This window comes from Melitaea cinxia, chromosome Z (assembly GCF_905220565.1).
Source record: "Melitaea cinxia chromosome Z, ilMelCinx1.1, whole genome shotgun sequence".
Taxonomy (NCBI): domain Eukaryota; kingdom Metazoa; phylum Arthropoda; class Insecta; order Lepidoptera; family Nymphalidae; genus Melitaea; species Melitaea cinxia.
The window spans coordinates 17,093,840-17,114,203 of record NC_059424.1 but is presented as its reverse complement, the minus strand read 5'-3'; the positions used below and the strand labels follow the sequence as shown (position 1 = coordinate 17,114,203).

Below are 20,364 nucleotides of genomic sequence, written 5' to 3'. Positions count from 1 at the left end.
TAAAAAAATTAAAATCTAAAAATATTAAATTGGCTCTGCAATTGTTTTTTTTTTTTTTTTTTTTTGTAATACCTTGGTCCTTATTTCGTTATTTGTATAAAGTTATTAGTCTTTAATTTGATTAGCTGACACTATTAGAATATCATTTATCAAAACATTTATCAACTATTCTGAGTGAGAACATTTCTAAACTTAATTTTTTTATCTATTTACTAGCTGACCACGCAAACGTTGTTTGGCCATGTATGTTATAAAGCCCCTTAATCGCCCTCCTCCCACCCCCGTTATAACTTAGGGCTATCAAAAATAGATGTTGTTCGATTCTCAGACCTACCCAATATGCGCACAAAATTTCATGAGAATCGGTCAAGCCGTTTCGGAGGAGCAACACCGCGACACGAGAATTTTATATATTAGATATTATTAATATTTTAATAATTATATTATATATATTCCAATAATTATAATTTAATTCAATGTTAGTTACTTAATATTTACTTGTTGTTTTCAATTGAAGTAAAACTCAACAATCAACATTTTATATTTAAGCTATTTTTTGTGATGTATTGGTGTTTATCTTATTGGTGCAACTAAATAAATAAATAAATAACTTTAGTAGTCACCACTTCCGTTGGCATAACTTTTTAAAAAAAGCTCTGTCTTATACCTGGTACCTCTCTAAGACTTTATCAGCCATTTCACAATTCACAAATTACTTAATAATACTTTAAATACTTTATTTATTACATTTGTACTTAAATGTAGTTAGTTACAAAGTAATTTTACAGTAATTGTATTTAGGGTGCCTCTGCTGCCATACTAGGAAAACCTATGTTACGGCATGCAGCGTCAAACCCCTAGACAATGAGTGGCTACTTGAACAACACAAGATTATACAAATGTTATAATATTATGTACTTTTTTAGAATGTAGTACTATTATAATCTTTTCTTTTACTAATTTAAATAATCTAGTTTTTTTATTTTGTTTTTTGGTTTATATTTACGGAGTTTGATTAAGTATATAACCGAAGTAAGAGTGAGTGCTCGCATGTTGTTGTGTGTGTGTGTGTGTGTGTGTGTGCGCGCGCGTATGTTTTACTTTAGCAAGTTTAAGTGCAGATGAGATTTTCCGTGTCATCATAAGATAAGCTCAAAAAATAGTTTAAAAATTTGTTTTACGTACTTTACTGATGTCAGAAGAAACTTTCAAACTTTCATTAATTTTGTTATTGATAAAAGGTCCTAAGTAAGAATAAAATTTACGACTAAACGCAGTTCAAAACTTTTGATTGTTGGAACATATAGTATAATTTCTGCACCTATTTAGTATTTTTGGTGTATATTTATATAGCTCTGAATGTTGTTTCAAGATAACATGTAGTAAAAATAACTGTTGAACTGTAAGGGCCTCACAATATTTATATATTTCATTCGTTGACAAAGAATTGGCTTGAAAGTACTAACTTTAAGTACTGCGCGTTGAGCTATCTCAAGATACAATGCAATGTGAAATAATAGATTCTTTTTAAAATAGTCGGTTCAACCACGTATGGAAGATTTCTAAAAATATAAGTTAACTTTCGAATTTTACTTGATAAATCATAAATATGCCACTTAAAATTAAGGTTACAGTCTATGGTAATACCTAAATATTTGACAAAATCCACTCGCCCAATAAAAGGGCAAGCGCAGTTTGAGCCACGACCACAGAAATGAGATATCAGTTTGTAGACCTCACCAGGCCTATTTATGTTGCGAATCGAATGTACCACATACCTACTTAGTCTTTTTAATGTGCTATTCTGAAACTATTCATTTACAACATCAAAACCGTCCTGCGTAGCTGCGAAAACATCAGACCATGTATCACCGACGAATACTAATGCAGTATCATCAGCATACGATATCAATTTACCTTGAGAAAAAACCAAAGAAGAGAGGTTAAACCTGTGAAACGCCATACTCAATCTGAAGACTTACTAACATAATTACCTAACCTCTTTTTTTTACGCTGGAAAATGCATTTACGCACCCCCGTCACCCGAAGGCGACGGAAGTCTGAGACTCCCGGCGGGAAGTGCAATGCCGGACTACTCAGTAAAAACCAGCGGTGCCCTCGTCGTCCTGGTGGGGCGCCACGGGACCACTTAAAAGTATTCGCCATGACGCCCCGGACGGTGGGCCTGCCTGCGGGTGCAGGACAGGCCGCCTCCTGTTGTGGAGCACTCTCGGGCACCGAGAGCGCTCCCACAACTCGCGCGTGCGGTCTCAAGCCAGCCGAAGGTCTTGCTGTCCCTCCAGCCGGCCACCCCACGCAGGGGACGCTCAACCGGACCAGTCTACCGTCTGCAGAATGGGGGCACATGTCCAGGAGCGTCCCCTCTCCAAGCCAGGCAGTCCTGACCTCCAACGCCGGCAAGTACCGTTGGGGGGCAGGACCGCCCGTCCTCCAACGCCGGATCGCACCGAGCAACCTAGCTAGGGTCTAGGAAGCCCAGCGCGACCCCACAACTGCCCCACAGGTCCGCCGGACTGCACCAGCAACCGAGCAAAGCTCCAGGGAGCCAGTACAACCCGACCAGCACACCGCGCCCCTGCGCTACAGGACGGGCGGGCCAGGCCCACCGGACCCACCCGCCCTGCCCTTCCCGGCTAGGCGAAAGCCTCACCTCCAACGCCGGATCGCACCGAACAACCGAGCAAGCTCCAGGGAGCCCAGCGCGACCCGGCAACTACCCCACGGATCCGCCGAACTGCACCGACAACCGAGCCAAAGCTCCAGGGAGCCAGCACAGCCCGGCCCTCACGCAACTGGTCTGCCGGATTGCACCAGCAACCGAGCAAGCTCCAGGGAGCCAGTACAACCCAGCCAGCATACCGCACACCGCGCCTTAGCGCTACAGGGCGGGCGAGCGAACCCGCCCACCCCGTCCACCTCCCGGAGCGCCCCGGCACTCCAATGCGCTTTCGCGCCCTACCCCCTGGTTTTGGTCCGCGGGGGTCCGAGGACCCCTACCGCCTGCGTCGCTCAGTAACGCAGGCGGCACTCCCCTATCCGCCAAACGGGGGACGCGCCCAGGTAGAAGACCAGGAACTCCTCCCCTTGGAGCCCAGGTCCCAGACCTAAGTCTGGGGCCTGGGCTCCAAAGGCCTGGGCTGGGATAATTACCTAACCTAACCTAACCTAACCTATACATTGTGTACGTTCCAAACAGCTCTAGTTGTTTACCTCTAACTCCCAGTACCTCCAATTTAGAAATTAATTTCGGCAAAGAAATAGTGTCAAAGACTTTCGCCAAGTCCAAGAAAATCGACAAAACTTTTTTTTTTTTTCCTTTATCTAAATTTTGACTTATATAATCTGTTAGTGTAAATATCGCGTCATCTGTTGATTTCACCCTACGAAAACCAAACTGAGTTCACAAAAAAATATTATTATTTTCTAAATAAACAGTGAGCCTATTATTTATAATTTTTTCCAAAATTTTAGAAAATGAGGACAAAATAGATATAGGTCTATAGTTCACAAGTAATTTTTTGTGTCCACTTTTGTGAATCGGGTGTATCTCCGACTTTTTGAGAATTGTGGGAAAAATTCCCATATTTAAATATAAATTAAAAATATGGGTTAGTGGCGGAATTAAAAAAAAAAATTCTTTATGTTCCTTGATAAGCATATTAGAAATACCATCCCAACCAACAGTGGCAGAATTTTTCAAGCTACCTACGTCGACTTATTTCATCCTGAGTAGTTTCTAGCCAAACAAAAGAGCTTAAGCGCGATTCATTATTCCGCACCGATGACGAACCATTGTTTTGTTTATTTTGGCGAATATAGAATTTTTCTGCTAATGTTTTGCTTACTATTATGAAGTAGCCTTCAATTTCATTTAGTGAGTTTAAGGATGAATCTGAAATATTTAACAAGTCAATAGATGAATTACTGTTTCTGTTTGAAATATACCTTATTCTTTATTATTTCGGCGTTACTTAAATCATTTTTTTATAGTTATTTTTTACATTTTTTGATAGTGTATTACAGTAGTTTTGGTATCTACTATAAAATATCTTTAGGATTAAGATATGAGGAAAAAGTTTAGTTTTTATATGTAATGTATCTATGTTTTATGCGACGTAATAAGCCCGTCGTTATCAAGAGTTTTAATATTCTTTTTCGTGATGAAAAAATGTGAAACGTGATCCTCTTTAATCGCAATAAAAAAATATTCAATAGCATGGTTAGGATCATTAGAAGCAAAAATAGACATAAGATTAATTTTTAACAAATCAGTTTTAATATTAGGCGTGATAACTTTGCTATAAGTCGTGGTACTATAGACACGATCTACATTCAATTTTACTAATATCATAACGGGAAAGTGGTCAGCTATTCTTGCCTGCGGAACAATAATTCATCATCATCACTTCAGCCAAACACAGTCCTGCTGGACATAGCCCTCCACAAGTTCGCGCCAAAAATGGAGTGAACTCGTGTGTTATGCCCATAATCACCACGCTGGGCAGGCGGGTTGATAACCACAGGGCTTGGTCGCACCGAAGACGCTGCTGCCTGTCTTCGGCTTGTGTATTTCAAAGCCAGCGGCTGGATGGTTATCCCGCCATCGGTCGGCTTTTTAAGTTCTACGGTGGTAGTGGAACTGTGTTATCCCTTAGTCACTTCTTACGACACCCACCAGACGAGAAGGGGTGGCTATATTCTTTACAGCTGTAACCACACAGCTGAAGTAAATATCGTGACCAAAATATTCTTCGATAACATTATAGACGTTACACCTGCCACTCTGAAATGAAGTAGCATGAGGGACTGACTAAACTAGCGTTCTTTTCAGGTCTGCTCCTTGCTTAGCAGTACATACAGATGTAATTGCATAATGAAATCAATTAAAGTTCCTAAATTTGAAGACAAAAAGCACATAATAAGTGCATCTCATATAAGTGTATCTAAATATTAAGTAACCGTTTGACAAGTTTTCATTTAACCGTAGAATAACCATTTTAACTAGTTTAATGTCAGAGTTGAACAACAAGTTTACATATGGGAAATTACATAACTACGTTGACGTCTAGTGATTATATTAGCATCTATTTAACATGGAATGTTAAAGATCAATACATTTTTAATATTTTATGTACTACATAGTAATATTTAAAACTAAGCTTTATCTCTAATAATATTCAAAAATACAATAATAATATAAACGTGTAAACTACGAAAAAAATGGTTCTTATTAAATTAACACTAAACACACTTTTTTCATATTTTACAATGATTTCTTCTTAGTTATCGTATTATATGAAGAGCGGATTGTAAGAAAACATTATACAGACAAATAAAGAGAAAAAATGGGATACAAAATAAAAGAAAGAAAAACCAAAATTTAAGATTTAGATAAAAGTAAATTAAGTTTGAATCAAAGAGAAATATCTCGGTACGATAATATCGTGACTATTGATATTAAGACTTAAGCACGATTGCGTATTTCGTAAAAGTAATCATTTTATTGTGCATAACGCAAATAAAATAAATTGGACTAGTACACGTACATTAAATAATTATTGCTTTGTCACTACTTTACTTTTACGAGACATTTAAAACTCCTCTTAATTTACTTTTAATCATATTTTATAAGAAACAAGCGACCCGCCCGTCTTCACACGGGGAGTATATAACGTTCTTAGCCGCAGCGATGCACGCGGTGCAGAGCGATATCAAGTGTGAAGCTTGGATTTATTTCCAATATCGATATAGATTGTCCCTAGGACACCCTACCATACTTCCATCATAGTCTGGTCAATGATTACGAAGAGTATAGGACCAACATACTTGAAGGCTTGAGGCGTATTAGCTAATATTACTTATCTAATAGTTAAGTTTTATTTCAGTTAGGTTGGATATAACTCAGTTAGTCAGTCAGTTCAGCCTATTACAGTCCACTGCTGGACCTAGGCCATCCAAAGTTCGCACCAGACATCCTGGTTTTCCGCAATCCTCACCCAGCCTACATAGGTAATCTTATGTAGATTGTCGATCTAGCGGACCGGAAGACGTCCCACACTGCGTTTGAAAACGCGGTCTCCACTTCAGGACACGTCCGCTCCATCGGCCATCGGTCCTGCGGTACAGCTGACTAAACCACTGCCACTTAAACTTGCTAATTCTTTGAGCTATGTCGGATACTTTCATTCTCTAGCGGATTGTCTCATTTCTAATCCTATCTTTAGCGATAACTCAGTTTGTCTCTAATTTTAATTTGTATATGTATATGTAAGCTGATGTTAGTAACATATTGTGATATATTCCGACAACTCAGGTAACTCAACACAGGTAAACGGTTTTGTCATGTACCTAACCCATATCGTATGCGCTGTTGTTGAGCACATTTAATTGTAATGTATCAAAAAATGGCTATCAAACTATTTTAAACATAAGCATTCACTAGATTTATAATAAGGAATATTATATGTATATATAACTCTCTTAACAATTCGTAACATCGTTCAATATCGTGAGTCTCTACCCACCATTATATAAACCCACACCTCCCCGTTTCAATAAATGCCTTTTTGTAAGAAATTAAATATTTTCATCTAATGTTATTATTAGATACATTATGACTGTAGATTTTTACTAAGTTATTTGTTATTAAAATCTTAACTTTCTAGGTTCCACCGTTCCATTATATGTTGTAACACTCCAACTCGATTAACCTTATTATTTGGAATCTTTGACCCAGATCAGAGAATAAATTTTTATTCTCTGATGCATTCGAAACGGTATTTTAAAATAATGTTTTAGTTCAATTAAATAACTTCGTTATTGTTTCATTTTTTATAGAACTAGTGGGGCAAACAAGTGTCCGTACGCTCACCTAATGGTAAGCGATTACCGTATCTTATAGAGCCTTCAACACCAGAAGCATCGCAAGCGCGTTGCCGACCCTAACCCCCTAGCAGCTCTGGTCACCATACTCACCACAGGAACACAACACTGCTTGAAAATAGAATACTATTTTTAGAATAGAATAAAAAAAATATTTTACATAATAATGTAGCTATGATTTTCAATAAGGTCGAGGTACTTCCCTAATCGGACTGATGCAGATTTGAGCAGGATATTTTCTGCTGTGCCCTACCTCAGTTAATATTATTATTCAGTTAATAGTATTTAGTATTTTCTTACTATTTAAAGATTTTTTCTATTTTTTTTAACAATTTTTAGCAACCAATACAATTTAATATATATAATGTAAATAATATATTTTTATTTATTTATATCATTTGGCATATTATGTAACTTTCGTTTAGCTTTCACTTTGTATACTAATTTCATAAATTACCCGAACACTACAATTATGATATTATTATTTTAATAATATTGCAAAGTCTGCATCACACGGATATTTGTAATTTTATTTAGATATTTAAAATGTCCAATTTTTTTACCCAAACAATAAATGGTGACTTTGTCAACTCAATGTGACCCCGTAATTCTTTATATAGACTCGTATATTACTCACTATCAGCTAGAGGAAACGTTGAATATACTAATCTAGTTCAATGCTTATATTACCCTTTTTTCACTATTTTGCTAAGTTGAGAACTTAAAAAAATTTAAAATAAATGTGCCATAAATTAAAAACTAACAGAAAACGAAAGGGTTATTTTAAATTCATGCACTTGACAGTACGCAAGACATCAATTATCTGTGCATTTAGAATGACCGATCGTGCTTAGGCGCATCTGGAAATATCTTGCTCATCAATCAAGACATCATTGCAATCAATCTAGACATCCCGACTGAATACCTCAACTTTACAGAAGTTCACAGCTAAACAACATCGCACTCAAGTAGTTTTGTATTCTTGCGGTGAGTAAGGTAGCCAGAGCTCCTGAGGAGCGTCGTGGATAGGATGGGCAAGAGTTGGCAAGGCTCCTAATGTTACTGCCGTCCATAAAGCTGTAGCATCTGCTCACGATAATAAGAACCCAGTACACTTGTTTGCCACCTTTGCAGTAACAATAATATAATAATAAGACAGAACATATATTTCAAACATCGCAGGAAATTTAATATTATTTAATTTTGTATCAAGGTATCCTTACGAATGGTGAGTTAGACGGTGGTATGTTGTGACATTGGTATAGTAAAAAGGTATTAAAGTCAATTAATTTATCAATCGTTAGCAATTATGAGAATCAGCAACAAATAACAACAATAAAAACTAGTACAAACACAAGCTAGTAACAAAATAATGTAATGTGGGTATCAGTTCCGAGACGCGAAAGGAGTGTACTCATTAACTCTTTGAGCACTTTTATTTGCTTTTTCATTTTGTCACGAAAATTTTTACACAGGCGCCTTAAATGAGTGATGATTATTTTATTTATACTTATAATAATAAGTAAAAAATAAAAAATCTAGCAGATGCAGCTCTGTCTGATATATATATAAGTCTTATCTAATTCAGTGAGATCGAAAAGGTAGTCCGTAAACGATAAAAAGGACATCATCGTCTGAATTTGAAACAGGTAAATTAGGTGCTACTAGAATTTCCATTTTATTACCCAAGAGAATTAATTTACTGTTGATTTTACTCATTGTCGTCTTTACAAGGTATTTTCTTCCTTCTTTTCATTACTTCATTCAAAAAAAAAAAAATGAAAATAGCGCAATCATCTATTCTACGTGATAATCTAAGATCAAAACAAAGATTAATATTAAAATATCTTTGGTATTTTTTTTAATACGACGAGTTAGACTAAATAACTCATAGTATAATATCAAAAAAATAGTTGGATACAAATATGATGCGAAACGCTATACGAAAAACCTTTGTTAATGCAAAGTTAAGATATACTTGTGTCGTGGTGTTCAGTAAACGAAACACTTTTTATTTAATGAAATAAAAGAATAAAATTAATTAAATAATACAATAATATTAATCTTCAATAAGATGTAGCAAATAATAAATAAGGAACCACCAAAATAACAATAGATGAAATTATAAAAACACTTCTGTGTGGCGTGTATTTAAATTTTTCAAAAAGAACGTGTTCTTATTTGAAAGTTAGGCAATAGTCTAAATTATTAACAGAATACTCATTATGTAAGAGATAGTACATATTTCTCTTTTTTAAATTTAGACGTGATTAAAAAGATTGTAAATAAATCTAGTGAAAAGAGTCTGTTAAGAACGACTACAGCGATAATTAGGTAAATGATTTTATTTCGAAATGAATGAAATTATAATTAATTAAGACGTTAAAACTATAAAATTAAAACATACTGACGTCTGTAATATCCCACTACTGGGCATAGGCCTCTTTCCACATGTAGGAGAAGGATCAGAGCTTAATCCACCACGCTGCTCCAATGCGGTTTGGCGAGTATATATTTTTTTATTTATTTAAATTCTATAAATTTTAATTTAAAATTCTACTTTAGGGATGAAATACAAAAAGAAATAGTGCTCTTATAATTGTTCTTATGTGGGAAACAAAACCACTTCTATAGTAGTTATTTGACTACTGAGATAGGATTACGCTTCAGCCTGTAATATCCCAATACTGGGCATAGGCCTCTTTCCCCATGTAGGAGAAGGATCAGAGCTTAATCCACCACGCTGCTCCAATGAGGGTTAGCGGATATATTCCCTGTATGGCCAATACAAATGTTTGTCATGTGCGGGGATCGAACCCGCAACCGCCAGCGCAACAGGTATAATCCATAGCTGTAACCGTTGCGCCAATAAGGCGCCAAAAACATACTGAAAATAAAAATAATTGTGTTTGCTCACAAACGAAAAAAACCTACTTCAATTAGATTGACGAGTAATACAACGTTGATCGACGCAAAAATAGTCAAGTAACTACGCGTTATCAAAGATTACTCAAAAACTAGTTATCAGATCTAAATCAAATTTATATGTAACCACATGACAAACATCAGCTATAGATTAAATTAAAAATTATTAAAATCGGTACACCCAGTAAAAAGTTGTTGCGAATTTTCAAGAGTTTCCCTCGATTTCTCTGGGATCCCATCATCAGATCCTGGTTTCCTTATCATAGTACTAAACTAGAGATATCTTCTTTCCAACAAAAAAAGAATTATCAAAATCAGAACATACAGTAGAAAGTTATGCGGTATAATACAACGTAGGTCGACGAAAAAAGCGTCAAGTAAAACGCATTATTAGATATAACTCGAAAAGTAGTTGTTAGATCTCAAATAAATTTAAATGGGACCAATTGACACACACCACCTTTCGATTTAAAAGAAATTGTCGAAATCGGTCCACACGGTCAAAAGTTCTGATGTAAATGTGATGCATTTTAAAAAAAAATACAGTCGAATTGTCCTCCTCCTTTTTTGGAAGTCGGTTAAAAAGGGGACGTCACTTACCATAGCAAAACAGGACGGGCAAGGGGCACTTGGAGCGTACAACCATTGGTCATTAGTACCTCGAAGTGAAATGACGACCGTAACGATAATTTTCGGGATTGCAATATATACGTAATTATATGGCCTATTTACTATAATGTGTGATTTTTGGTGCGAACTTAAGAAGGTATATGTCCAGCAGCGGATTGTGGTGGGCTGAAGTAAACAAGCATTTAATTTTATTTACATATCTAAATAAAATAATCTTAATGTAACAATACTTTCATCTGTTTCTGATGTTAGCAACTTGCTTCTTTTTTTTAAAGGCAGTCGAATAATTTAACCATTTTTACGTAAAAAACATATTCTTAAATAAAACATATATCGGAAATCGATAGGAAGCAGCGCCAACAGAATAGTCAAATATAAAAGAATAAGAAAAATAAGTCACAAACCTATAATGACATAAAAAATTCTTGAAACTTGGATGGCATTGGTCTTGCAAAGGCATTCTATGATTGACGCTGTGGTAATAGATCTCCTTTGAAAAAAATAAAATACGAATATCTGTGTCATTTAGGTACTCTAGAGGTCTGTAGCTAATTTTATTTAGTCATCCTTTGTATAAAAAAAAAATTTAATGGTTATTAATTTTTTATTCAAAGTTATTAATAAAAAAAAGTCAAATAATAATTCATATTAAATCATATAGTTGTTATCAACATGTAATTTAATCAGGAACAAGGAGATAGAAGAAACAGAGTAGCGAGCACGCGTTGTGAAGCTTTTTAGTGGGGCATAAATTTCGAAGAACCGATGGTTATCGGGGCCCCTAGATACTGGATTGGCGACCTCATACTGGTAATCACCGCATGCCAAGACCCCTCCCCGCTCAAACAGATAAAAAGAATAAATATTAAGCAGCGGAAATTGCAGCGGAAAAATATGTATCGTATTTTCCTAAATGGTTTTGAAATGGGTAGGTATTAATAAAAATTAGAACTTCCTTCCGTTAAATCCTCGTTGAGATCCACACTAGTCTATCTATATTTTATTAGAGATACCGTATGCACAAGCGCCAGTACGATCTCAGTGTGCGTGAGAGGCTCTCGTGGAGGTCGCTTCTATAGTACGAACAACATAAGAAGTGAGTTAAAATAAATAATAAATAATTTAAAACCATTAAATAAAATAATATATTACTTATGGAATTATACAGAAAACTGGTGACGTACTTTAATATTTTTAGTAACTACTTTTAATGTCTTCTTTTTGTTCATATTTATTTATTTCGATCTGGTTTGCGAATATTTCTGATTGAATTATGTCATTTATATTCTTGTATTAATTTACACACTATGGAAGTTTATGTAAAAATATTATAATTGCTATATTATATGTTACAACATTATTTTTTTTTATAAGCTAATAATGATCAAAAATGGAATTAAAATATTCTTCGGATAAATATACTCTGAAATATTATTATTTCACTAATAATAGTTTTTTATTTATTTATATTTTCAGTCTTTTGTACTGATTTCGATTTTTTTTTAAATAAATTTGTAAGTTTTACTGCATATACTTAATAATTAGACAAACTAATTTATGGTTTGGTCCGTAATAATTTGGCGCAACAGTTACAGCTTTGGCTTTTGCGCTGGCCGATGCGGGTTCGATCCCCGCGCACGACCGACATTTGTCTGTGCTTGTGTATTGTGTGTGTTATCGGACCCCCGACACGGAAGAAAGTCCTACTGTGGTCCGTTGAGTATGTAGAGTTTATTATTATTATTAGAATTTACTATATAAGTGATCTAGTGATAAGGAATTTTAAATTAAAACACTTAAACATTTTGTAAATGAAATGTCATCCGCATATAAAGCGGTCCTTGTTACATAACTAACTTTGAAAATGTGACTTACCCAATAAACAGTATTTAAACGAGCTTCATTCCCACGTCGACTGTTAGGAACTAACCCTAAGCTGACCTTTTTAGTCGAAGCCAGAGTTTCACAAACTTTTCGCATTCAAAATACACCAACAAAGGAATACATGTGGATAATAGAAAAAAATACGTATGTTTATAACTATAAACTAGATATCGTCAATATAGAATAATTAAATTTAGGAAATCTATTAATTTATTTTGTAATATTTCCTTGAAGAAACGACCCGCCCATGAGATTCTTAAATTTCTAGTTATAAAATTTTTCCGTCATGACAGCTAAAGAACACAGAATACCAATGTACCATACTACATAATATATCGCGGTACACTGGTCTAGGATATGCTTTGAAAACTATTGTAGTCATTCGCAATTCATCGAAGTACAAACCGTAATTAATAATTTAATTATCTTTCTTACACATTACAATTTACATGATTCCTTTGTTTCTATCTATATAAAATCTTTTTTTCCATAATTTATAAATATTAAGAGCATTTTTAATTAATAATAATTATAGTTGGCAAAGTTTATGCAATAAAACTATAGATGCTTTATTGATGGTAATTATTGTCAATACGGTGTATTCAAAACAATGCGATCTAGTTAGTTCTATAGAAGTTTTATTTTCCTTATAACACTTTACCGCACTTAATTTTATATCGTGGCATTTTCTTAAATTAGGTACTAACTTTATTATAATTTTAATACGAATAATTTTGTCGGCTCTTAAAGCCTAGAATTATTTCCGTGTTAACATAAAAATGGAAATTGTAGGATTTCGAATATATAAATTGTATTATTATTTTATGCTATTCATTTCCTAATAAATTAAAAGAATTAAAAAAATATCGCTACCAATGTTCAAATGTCAAATTTACTCAAAATTTTCGGTCTATAATCACTTCATATATCGGAACAGTTCTAGGGATATGCAGTTCTCTCAATCTAACTAGTACCTGGAATATATTACAAATTATTATAGTCATTCTCCTTGATCATTATTTATGTAAATAAATAATGTTCAAGGAAAAGAAAAAAAAAACGTCGTAATGTCGTAGTTTCGTGTGCAAATGTTTTAACATTAGTCGAAAAAGTATGGTTATATTGAAAATGATAATTATAAGTCAATTTTATGCTAGTTATTTTAAAAATGTATCCCACCAAAAACATTTTCATGTAAAATGTTGCCAAGACGAGATCATATGGCTCGCACTGTCAAAAAATTATCAGATCTTACGTAGAGCCAAGCTTCTAACTACACGCCCTAACTCTACAAGCCCTAACTTCACAAACTCTACAGCTTAGTCAAAATATGTGGCTTGGTCGTTCGGATTGAAAAATACATACAACTCTAAATTTCCACCCTTCTACCACCAGCCTTTATTTTTTTTTCTCAAAACAGCGTTTGCCGAGTTAAACAGGTAGTATATATATATATATATATATATATATATATATACTTAGATACTATGTCCGGTAATTAATGGATAACCCCATAGGTGCTTGTAGAGGGGCACAGGCCAACCCAGAAAAAAATAAAAAATAAATCTATCTGCAACAGTCTAGAATTAATTTTAAAAAAAATTAAGTACGAAATTCGATACCTTTGTTCAAACTTTTGGGTAAATTCAATAATAACGAATCAATTTTCTCTGGAAATAACCATAGATAATAGGCCTTGCTAACGCGCATTACAAAATATTTCTAGCCGTAACTGTTTCTTTTTTTAAATACTTAAAAATGAAAAATAGTGTATTCGAATTTTTTATGGTAAAGTTTGAGCACCTGTGGTATAAAAAAAACGTAGAGGGACCTAGCTGGCACATAGTTTAAAAAACATGCTTACTTCATAAAGTTCCTTAAATGGTATTTTACTCAATTTTTTTTATTGTCAAATTACCGACTTATTGCTATCTGTGTTTCTCTAGCCCTATTTTTCTTATAACCAAAACAAATAATAAAATAAGAATTTTATTTCGAAAATCAGTGAAATTGTATTTTAGGCTGGTTAGGGTGTTGTTAATAATTTAAACAACAATTTTAAATATGTAGTTTTTTAATAAAAGTTCAAAGTGTTTGCCACCTACTCTAATATAGGCTCTGAATCAGCGGGTCAGCGGGCGATCGTGGTGAAATGCTGTGTGGTTACGAATGCTGTGTGGTTACGGCATTAAAGAATATAGCCACCCACTCTCTTCCCGTGGGTGTCGTAAGAGGTGACTATGGGATAACACAGTGCCACTACCACCTTGGCCTGCCACCTGTATATAGACTTCCAAAAAAGGAGGGGGCTCTCAATTCGATTGTATTTTTTTTTATATAAGTAGATAAAATTTGTATAGAAAGGTTTTCACAAATTCCGTTTTTCACACAGTTCTATATGTCATGTGTCCAAGTTTTTATGTATAAATTATGTTAAATTGTTTGTTTTAATTGTCAATCGTTGTGTGCAAATGTTTATTTTGAGATAATCTCGGTGTATATTTATTTAGCTCTATAAGGAACGAACTTTTAATGTTTTTGTGTATTTTATCGTAAAACTGTATTTAACACTTATTTCAATATCTAGTTTACTAATATTTACCACTGAAACAAAGACACAACCTATGTATGTTTGTGTTAATTCGGTTTTTCGTGTTATTTAATTGTAAATATGACAAAATCATAACTAAAACAATCTCTTTTTACTTCCTTAATGAGTAACAAAATGCTATGTAATAATTTTTTTATTAGAAATAAGTCTATCCAGGATTTTTCCTATAGTTTTCTAACTCGTGTTGACTGTTGCATGCGTTAAAATGAATTAATATTAAAAGTACAGTATCTTTTTGTCTATTAAAAATGTTCAAACGAGACGCCGACTTTATTGGTGTTTCAAAAAGTTATTTTTAAAATTAATTCACTCTTAAGTCATGATTATGAACCTTGTAAAAAAGACATGAATAAATGCAATTCTACAAATAAAGAAAAAAAATTAAGCTTTTCTGGTTTGCTCGCTCATTTTATAACTCTTAATGCGTTTAAAATTCGTTAAATTTGTATAAAAAACGTAAAAGGCGAGACCGTAATAAACATACACCAAAATAATATTCTACTTGTTTTTGCTACATCTCTTAATTATTCACGTAACATTAACCCGGACGAATAAATGTGTTTTTAAACATACTTCGAGACAATTTTGATTTAAAAAAATGCTTCTTGCCATTAATTAATAAGTTGAGCTATGTACAATGTTGTTTTAAAGATGCGGTTTTAGTTTAAGCCTTATATTATAAATCTGAAAAATCTTGTTATTGATAGTGATACAATTAGAAAAATAATTTTTTAAGTATAAATTACTCTATTTTTCTGAAGGAAAATTAGAAATATCTTTATCTTATCTCTATCTTATCTTTATCATATGCTACTAGTGGTCGCCCAGAGGTCGAAATTCAACCATAAATAAAAATTTAAATTAAAAAAAACCAAAAAAATTATGAAAATAAAGAACTTCTTTTTTAATTTTTAATTTAATTTTTAATTTGACTACAGACTGACAATCAACAAAAGAGTATAATAATATGCGTGTGTGTATCAAATACATGGTATTTTGTGTAATTTTTTTGTAATTACATACGTAGGTATCTTTAAAAATAAAACTTACAGAACAAAATTATGCACAAAGGCGGTCTTATCGCTAGGTAAGCGATTTCTTCCAGACAACCTTGGGTTAGAGGAGATTTTAAAATAAAACATAGTAACATCAAAAAGGCAAAACAAAAATTAAAAACAAAGTGGATCCTACAATATATATATATATATATATATATATATATATATATATATATATATATATATATAATAGTATTTAATATGTTTTATGTATATTTTTTTTTTAATATTAGCATTCTACACTCCTTCTCTATATAAACTACGAGTGTACGAAGTTTCATACTCCTACGTCCGCGCAATTTTCGTAAAAAAGGGTACAAAGTTTTTGCTTCACGTATTAATTTATCTATACTATGTTTTATTTGGGCTGACATTTTCAGCTTTGATGTAAGACAAGAGACAATGACAAATTTTGTCTATACAAATAAACAAAATTAGAGCGTCTGTTTGTAATAATAAAATAACAACTTTTCACTAAATGCATATGAATGTATACACGCTACATATACCAAAATATTATTTTTACAATTTTTGTTTGTCTACATATCTGTCTGTCTGTTTGTTCTGGCTAATCTCTGTAACGGCTGGACTGATTTTGAGGGGACTTTCACTGGCAGATAGCTGATGTAATAAGGAGTAACTTAGGTTATTTTATATATTTTATGACTCTGAGAACTGAAAATAACTTTTTTTAATTCAACGCAAACGAAGTCGCGGGCACAGCTAGTGTACAAATATAAATAAAAGCTTGTACGTTTGATAATTACGCGTACATCTACTACGTAGGTTTCGAAAAATTAAATATGAATGTTTATACATAATTAAGTTTATTTACGACTCTATCTCTCTACACTGATCTTTTGAATTTTGATGTTTGCCTTTCGTTTATATCTTTGATAATATTGTTTTAAATCAGTTTAGCAGAACTGATTAGCAAAGTTTAACAAGCAGACAAATTTGACAACGCATTGAAACAGCAGACACAGCACTGGCTGTTACACTATATACGCACATATATACGCATGGATGATCTCTGTCGACGACAAACATTAATATAGGCGTTGAAATAGGACACAGCTGGAAATATCTTGTTTGAAATCTGGAGCAGCCCTAATGGGGAAGTACGTCAACCTTACAGAAGATTACAATTAGATAATACTCTCAAGTAGTGCTGTGTTCTATCGATAAGTAAGGTAGCCCTAGCTTCTGAGGAAGAGAGACGGTAGAGTCGGCAACGCGCTTGCGATGCTCCTAGTGTTGTATGCGTCCCTTTGGACGCTATCTGCCTACTATCAGTCCTACGTAACGCTTGTTTGACATCCTAGCGATATAAAGAAGGCCATACAGACGTTTGTCGTTTTTGTCTTTGAATTGTGTGTGTTCACGATCCCCGACAAAGAAGTGGATAGATTATAAGACACAAGTGTATCCATTACTTGTACAGTGTGTTTTTACTTGCCTAGATTTCACTGTTTTTGCACTGCGAATGCTTTTTCTTATTGCAAGGCAAACGAGCAAAGTAAACGTGATGACATGTCATCTTTTTATAACGACATTAGCATTATACTCGTCAGAAGTATTAGCCGTTGAAAAACATGGTGGTCGGTAGCTTTGGTACTTTGATAGCTACGGTTTTATTCCATGGGAAAGATAGCAACTTTCTTTCCGAAGTTAAAAACTCCACATCAAAAGTTGTCATACCCTATGTGATAAGTGTGTTTAGAAGTCGAAAACTAAAAACAGATAAGTTTATTCCTATGTATACCTACTTATGTGCAAAAGCGAATATATGTTTGATTATTTAGTAAATAAGTTATTTGGAACAATTCTAGTGTAATATTAAACTAATAAATTAAAAATTATTCCAGATGAAGAATGTTAAATATTATATAATATATAATACCTAGATTTGTTTTATAAAATAATAAATAAATAAATATTTCTTAAATATTCTTGTGTACATTATCGAGTATCATTATCAGAGAAAAAGTTAGGTATCTCATCAAAATTAAGCTACTCTCGGAAAATTAGCTTGATAGTAATTAGTGGTAAAAAAGCACCCGAGATCCTGGACTATTATTTGTTTTCGCGGTAAATATAATAAAACAATACAGTGACGTCCCTCAAGGTCTTTATAATTGAGTGGTTTATTTTAGCGATAAAGCATAATTATAAGAGATATTTTATTAAAATAAAATTTGTAATTGTATTTTCTTTTTTTTTCTTAAAGTATTTTTTTAGTATCGTGGATCATACGCAAGTTATAGAAAATTATTTATCGTGATATTTGTAATAAGAAATAGAACAACTATAGGGTTAGAAAAGTGGTGTTGTGTAAAATTTTGTGTGAATGGAGTATATCGCATGTCAATATTTACCAACCATTCAATAACTGCATAGGTATGTCATAATCTATTTAAAAACAATATACCTCCATATCATAATGAAAAAATAACATACATATAAGTAGGTACTCTTTATAAACATATAATTGTGCTCATTACTAATCTTATTACTTTAGTTCAGTTAAATTGTATTTTTACTAGGAAAGTTTTGGGGTAGTTCTGATTTCTTTCATTCTATGCGTATTTTGGGGATCTGAATCCGAATCTAAAATTTGCGGACAAAATTTCATGACGCAACATTGATAAAATTGCAAAAAATTGCTTTTTTCAATTTTTTGGCTAAAACTCGAAATCTATTAAATTTTAGTAAATATTTTTTTTTTACAGAGATTAAAGTATTCAAAAATTCTCTACAAATATCATTCAATTCGATATATACTCATGTAAACATCTTTTGTAAAATGAAGAGAATTAAACCTGAAATATTTTGAAAATAAACTGACTGCGTAGTCTTAAATGCATAATTTAAAGAGTAATTGAAATGAAAACGAAATGAAATGAAAACATTTATTTCATCATAAGGTGATATACACACTTAACGAAAGTCAAAATAATGTCATTTACAAAAATAATAATACAAATTAATTTAAAAAAAAAAACTCGACAATAATAAAAGAAATTTAAGGTAGCAAAAAAATAAAACAATAACATAAAAATTTATATCTTAACATTGGGTACATTACAAACTTAGGTAATATACCCAGTGTTATGTGCAACCTTAACTTAGTCAAAATAATCAAAATATTAAGTTACTTTAAATTTCTAATGTCTTGGTAGACATTACCTTCCTATTATGTCCTCGGCTTTATTAAATATTACAATAAATAAGATAAACTAATGTCCCTAGTGTAGGCCGAGAGAAAAAAAAGGCGGATGAAAAAACTCTCGGTACTCTTTTTAACCAACTTCAAAAAAGGAGGAGGTTACTCAATTCGACCGTATAAATTTTTTTTTGTTTTGTCTATGTTCGGGGATAACTTCGTCGTTTATGAACCGATTTTGATCATCCTTTTTTTTCTTGGAAAGGAGATATCCTTGGTGTAGTACCATGATAAGGAAACCAAGATCTGATGATGGGATCCTAGAGAAATCGAGGGAAACTCAAAAATCCGCATAACTTTTTACTGGGTATACCGATTTTGATAATATTAATTTAATCGAAAGCCGATGTTTATCATGTGGTCACGTTTAAATTTCATCAAGATCTGATTATAAATTTTGGAGTAATCTTTGATAATGCGTATTTACTTGACTAATTTTTCGTCTACCTACGTTGATTACTTGTCGATATAATTGAAGTCGGTTTTTTTTTTCGTCGAAGAAGAAGTCATATACAAGACAAAAAGTAACAGTATGACCAAGAAAAGATTAGGACAAACACGAGACAGCTAATCGTGTGTGTCGAAACCATCACATGATACCTGCTGAAGATATAGCCTGGTCGAGCTTTATTCAATCCCATGCCTTTTCATCATTAAGATATTCATTGATTTTATAAATAGGCTTTACAACATAAATAAATAAATAAAATAAAAACTTTACAACATAAAGTTCGCTTAATATTTTTAAACTTCAGTAAAGGCAGAGATAAAAGCACAGCCGGAATCTTATTGTATAATAAGATAGATATTCCTATATAGGAACTACTTTTTGTCCTGAGCCGGTATTTAGTAAATATTAATTTGTGGATGTAAATATAATGGATAGCCCTTTTCTGCAGAATAAAAATGACATTAATATCAGCCGCATTGCCCCATAGCAAAATGCCATAGGACATATACTATGGAAGTAGCTGAAGTAAACTAATCTAGCTGTATCGATATCTGTCAATAACCCTATTCTTTTAACCGCATACGCTACAGAACTCAGTCTATCCGTCAATTGACAGATATGGGGTCCCCACTGCAACTTTGAATCAATGGTGATTCCTAGAAAAACGGTTTAGTTA

At 33.1% G+C, this 20,364-nt stretch overlaps 1 protein-coding gene across 1 annotated transcript in view; it reads left to right on the top strand.

Annotated features, from left to right (window-relative positions):
• Positions 1-11,492: 11,492 nt before the first annotated feature.
• The window catches only part of LOC123668945 (putative fatty acyl-CoA reductase CG5065), a 28,657-nt gene continuing 19,785 nt past the window's right edge, over positions 11,493-20,364 (top strand). Inside the window, exon 1 of the mRNA XM_045602636.1 lies at positions 11,493-11,554. The gene's annotated coding sequence lies outside the window, so the exon portion shown is untranslated. The remainder of the gene's footprint in view (positions 11,555-20,364) is intronic.